The sequence below is a fragment of the Sturnira hondurensis genome, unplaced genomic scaffold (genome assembly GCF_014824575.4).
Source record: "Sturnira hondurensis isolate 20B ecotype Veracruz unplaced genomic scaffold, ASM1482457v3 Scaffold0023226, whole genome shotgun sequence".
Classification (NCBI taxonomy): Eukaryota; Metazoa; Chordata; class Mammalia; order Chiroptera; family Phyllostomidae; genus Sturnira; species Sturnira hondurensis.
Genome location: NW_028095857.1, coordinates 1,919,142 through 1,924,647, shown reverse-complemented (window position 1 = coordinate 1,924,647; position 5,506 = coordinate 1,919,142). Strand labels below are relative to the sequence as shown.

At 35.1% G+C, this 5,506-nt stretch overlaps 1 non-coding gene across 1 annotated transcript; it reads left to right on the top strand.

The window, feature by feature from the left end:
* The first annotated feature begins 2,960 nt into the window (after positions 1-2,960).
* Positions 2,961-3,067, top strand: LOC118980749 (U6 spliceosomal RNA). The gene has a single exon (XR_005065210.1). It is a non-coding gene; the product is annotated as a U6 spliceosomal RNA (small nuclear RNA).
* Positions 3,068-5,506: the final 2,439 nt, after the last annotated feature.

Here is a 5,506-nt window from a genome sequence, read left to right as displayed (position 1 = left end):
GAAGGTACAGTATTTCCACATATCCCTCTGTCTTGGCCAAAAGTCCGGTCTTATTTATTAAAAAAATAATTGAAAGAGAGCTCTGGCTGCTGTGGTTCAGTGTATTGAGTGCCAGCCTGTGAAACAAATGGTCACTGATTAGATTCCCAGTTAGGGCACATGTAAGGGTTGTGGGCAAGGTCCCCAGTACTGGACATATAAGAGGCAACCACGCATTGATGTTTCTCTCCCTCCCTTCCCCACTCTATAAACATAAGTAAGTGAAATACTTTAAAAATAAAAGAAAACAATGGAGAGAGAGTTTTGTCTCATTTTATTAGTCTTTTCATAAACTACTGAGAGATTTTGAGGTATATGATGTAAAAGAATGACAGCAGAAGAGGATAGTTTGAAATAAATGAGCTAAGTACCTTTATAAGTTAGGTTGACATGAAAGACTTTATGAAGTAAAAATGGTTTGAAAATTATTTTTTGTGATAACTAATGCACTTGGGAGGGGAAAACCTTTGAGTATTATCTTTAAGAAACTAGATTTCAGGAGGCTATTACCAATAAGGTACCTTATGGAAATTTAGGTAAATTATTATCAATTGGTTGGATTATTAATTATATTCTTATGGCCAAAGAACAATGCTTACCATAACCAAGGTCCTCAGTAGAGAAAGAATGTAATTGATGGTGTGATTTTTTAAACATTAATGCTATTGCAAATAATGACATCTTTTGAAAAACAAATACCTCATCTTAACAACTAACTTTTATTGAAAAATCACATTTTAAAAAATACGAAAAATACACAAAATAACATTTAGAAAAAACTGTAAGATAAGCTTCATTTTTTAGTAATCCTGGACCAAAATATTAATTATTAACCTATTATTATTGTGTTTTATTATTGTTAAAGTACTGCTGTCTCCAGTTTCCCCACACCACTCCCCACCACCCCAGCCATCCTCACTTCCCACCCTTGATCCCACCCCTTTTGGCTTTGTCCATTTGTCCTTTACATTTTCCTGACAACCCTTCCCCCCCAGAATTCCTTTTATTCTCTCCCACCTTCCCTCTGGTTATTGTCAGTTTGTTCTTAATTTCAATGACTCTGGTTATATTTTGCTTGTTTGTTTGTTTTTCTGATTAGCTTCCACTTACTGGTAAGATCATATGGTACTTGTCTTTCACTACCTGACTTATTTCACTTAGCATAATGGCCTCCATATTCATCCATGCTGTCTTGAAGGGTAGGATTATCTTCTTTCCGCTGTGTAGTATACCATTGTGTAAGTGCACCACATTATTTTTTTGATCCACTCATTCACTGATGGGCACTTAGGTTGTCTCCAGAACTTGGATATTGTAAATTGTGCCACTATGAACATTGAGTAAATAGGTCCTTTTGAATTGGTATTTCAGAATCCTTAGGGTATAATCCCAACAGTAGCATTGCTGGGTCTAAAGGCAGTTCCATTTTAAGTTTTATGATGAAATTCTATAGTGTTTTCTGTAGTGGCTGCACCGTTCTTCATTCCAGCCAACAGTGCAGTATGGTTCCCTTTTCTCCACAACCTCCCCAGCATTTGTTTGTTGATTTGTTTGTGATGGCCATTCTCACTGGTTTGAAGTATATCTCATTGTGGTTTTCATTTGCATCTCTCTGATGGCTAGTGATGCTGAGGCATCTTTTCATGTTTCTGATCTTCTGTATCTCCTATTTGGAGAAGTGCCTGTTCAAGTCCTTCACCCAGTTTTTTGATTGGGCTGTTTGTCTTCATGGATTTGAGTTGTGTGAGTTCTTTGCATATTTTGGAGATCAAACCCTTTTACAAATCTTCAAAATCTAGTGTTTGTTTACACTGATTCTGAAGTGTTATTTGCCATCTCTAAGGAATCTAAAATCCAACAACATTTAGAAGGCCAAGCATTTGCAAGAATTTATGGAACTTCCCTACTCTAGGCCAAGGATGGTATATAGAGGCCCATCCACTAAGCAAATATTTGCTGAGCACCCATGATGTTCCAGACACTATACTAGCACTGCAAACAAAAGAGATAAACAGCCATGCCTGGCATGGTTCAATTGGTTGGAGTGTCCTTCTATAGCTGAAAGGTTACAGGTTTGATTCCCAGTCAGGGCACATACTTAGAGTATGGGTTGCAGTCCTGGTATGAGCATGTACAATCCCCAGTCAGCGTGCCTACAGGAGGCAACCAATCAAGGCAACCAATTTGTTCTTCTTTTGCATCATTGTTTCTTTTTCTACCTTCCTTTCTCCTTTCCTGTCTCTGTGAAAGCAATGAAAAAAATGTCCTCAGGTAAGGATAAAAAAAAGAAGAGAGAGAGATCAGCTAAACAGACAAGATCCCTGATCTTCTGAAACTCATATTTTTAGAAATATTTTATTGATTGATTTTTAGACAGAAGGGGAAGGAAGGAGAAAGAGGGAGAGAAACATTAATGTGTGGTTGCCTACTGGGGACCTGAGCCACAATCCAGGCATGCGCCCTAGACTGGGAATCAAACCAGTGACTCTTTGGTTTGTGAAGGCTGGTGCTCAATCCATTGAGACACAAAAAACAGGGCTGAAACTTATGTTCTGATTTAACAAAACAAAATTTTATTTTTATTATTTATTTTTTCCTGAGAAGGGCTTTCTAGAACACCAGTTTAAAGATGTAGAGAGTGGTGATATGATCATCCAGGTTTTATTTTAATAAGACCAGTTTCAAAGATCTGAGGCAGTTTGAACAAAGGCTTCTTTTGGGAAAAATAAGTAAGAGGAGCAAGTATAAACTAAGCTTGTTTCATTACAGGAGAAAAATGAAATAAGTTGAAATGTAGTACAAGAGATAAGAAAAATATGCATACACCTGATACTAATGTAGTAATGTATGTCAAGTATAACTGAAAAATAAAAATAATTTTAAAAATAAAAATAAGTTACTATTAAAAATAAATGAAATAAGTGCTCACTTTGACAGCACATATACTAAAATTGGAGCAATACAGAGAAGATTAGCATGGCCCCCGTGCAAGGATGACGTGCAAATTCATGAAGCATTCCACATTTTTGATAATGGGACAGAAGGTGAAGGGTCATCACGGAATATGTATAAATGACCTGTGGAAAAACCAAAGGGGGTAGAATTAAGGGTGGGAGGTGGGGTTTGGTAGGGTGGGGAGAGCAATGGGGGGAAATGGAGATAATTATACTTGAATAACCATAAAACATTAAAAAAATAAAATAAGAAAAAACATGTACCACTTTCCTAAAACTTATTCATGTTATCAAATTAAACCTAGCCATATATATTTGTACATATATATATATATATATATATATATATATATATAATTTATATATAGATATACACACATATATAATTTATTTGTACACACACATATAATTTATATACATATATAATTTATATATGTGCACATATAATCTCTCTATATATAATTTTTATATATGTAAATTATTAAATGAGAAGTTTGTAGTTTAACCAGTTGGAGATCATTTAATAATTTTATTTATAGTAATTATTGAGCTCCCGTTCTGTGCCAGGTATTATACTAGGGATACTATGGAAAATAAAACATACTAATTCCCTGTCCTCCATCCTGGGATAAAAATGAAGTATATAGAGCATAACAATGGAAGTACAGGGGTCTATAAGGGTAGATATTAGAGAGTTCAAGTAGTTTTAAGGGTAAGGGAAGCAAACTTTTTAAAGAAAGTAACACTTTATTTGAGGTTTGAAGAATGTGTTAGGAAGGTAAGGAGACTGGGGAAAGACTGTTTTAAGATGATGGAATAGCATATGTGAAGGCCTAATCTAAGGGAAACGACATGACACACTTCAGGAATAGTTAAGAAAATAAAAGTATTGGAGGAGTTAAGGACAAAAGAGACATTTTTAATGGAGTATAGAATTATAGGAGTAACATGAAGTGTTGCTTTAGATACCCCTTCCCCTGTTAATGAACCTTGGATGATGTGATTGGAATGCATCCATAGCTACCTGTCTTAAATTAAACTTCAGTGTCCTTGATTCTGGATCCCAACTCTTAATATCAACATACATTAATCTATTCTAAACTTAGAAATTTAGGGGAGATCCAAGTCATTGTCAAAATGTATTAATTCATCAACAAATTCAAGAACGTCTACTCCAACACAGGCACTCTTCTAAGTATTAAGGATATAGCTGAGAATAAGACAGCAAGGCCCCACTTTCACTAGGCTATATTGTAGTGAGAAGAGACAGACATTAAAAACAAGATAATTCTAGGTGGAGATAAATTATATGAAAAAGAACTAATATGATAAAGAGTGATTGTCAGTAATTGGGTAGGATTTAATAAGCCTAAGCATGCCATTAGATTGAGTAATCAAGGAAGGCCTCTCGATAATGACAATATTTGAGTTGTGGACTGGGTAAAAAGAACCACATTATCCAAGATCAGAATACGTACTATTCTCAGTAGCAAGAAAGGGCCCTTACAAGAGAATGAATTTTATGTGTCTGAGGGGCAGAAGAGTGAAATTGGCTGGGTTTTAGTGAGCAAAGGATAAAAGTATAGGAGGAGATGAAGTTGGAAAGGTATGCAGGGATCAGATCATCTAAGGTTCATTTTAAGTATTTGTGGATTTGTTTTAAGTATGATGCAAACCCAGAACAACTCAACTCTTTTCTTAATTTTTTCAGTTACAGTTGATGTTCAATATTATTTTATATTAATTTCATCTGTAAAACATAGTGGTTAGAACTATCCTTAAATTTCCAGTCTATATCTACCTAAAAATTGTCATCCACTCTTACCTGGAAGTTTTTGTATTAATAGGAATACAAGGAATCAGTAATAGGAAACATAAGTCTGTATATCTACATCCAATCAAACCAAGGTCTCTAGGAACAACAAAGAGACCAATAATAGCCAGTTCAAGGTCAATTTGCAATAGTGACATGTGTACTTGGGTCTGAAATGAGCTTATGCTGACTTCATGTAAATTCAAAGGGCTATTAGAGAGCAACTGCACACACATGTAATCTACAAATTTGGATCCATGTTTTGAAAGGTGCAACAGGCTCCATTTCAGGTAATCCTTTAGATACAGGGTTGTCTAACCTGCAGTCTGTGGGCTACATATAGTCCAGGATGGCTGTGAATGTGGCCCAACACAATTATAAATTTACTTAAAACATTAAGAGATTTATTTTTGTGATTATGTGTCACGATCTATTTAGTGTATGGCTCAAGACAATTCTTCTTCCAGTGTAGTGCACATGCCATAGGTTATACACCCATGCTAGAATAATCATCAGTCGAGTCATAGGGCATTTAATTGTCTAACAAATGACGTAATTTCACACTGGTCAGAAATCACTCTTTAAATTGTTTTCAGAATTTTGATTACAGAGTTTTAACTGTCCAACTTCCAGCATTTAGAAAAAGAAGATTGCCTATATGCAGCATAGCAAAGTAAAATATACCAAAAACAATCATTAC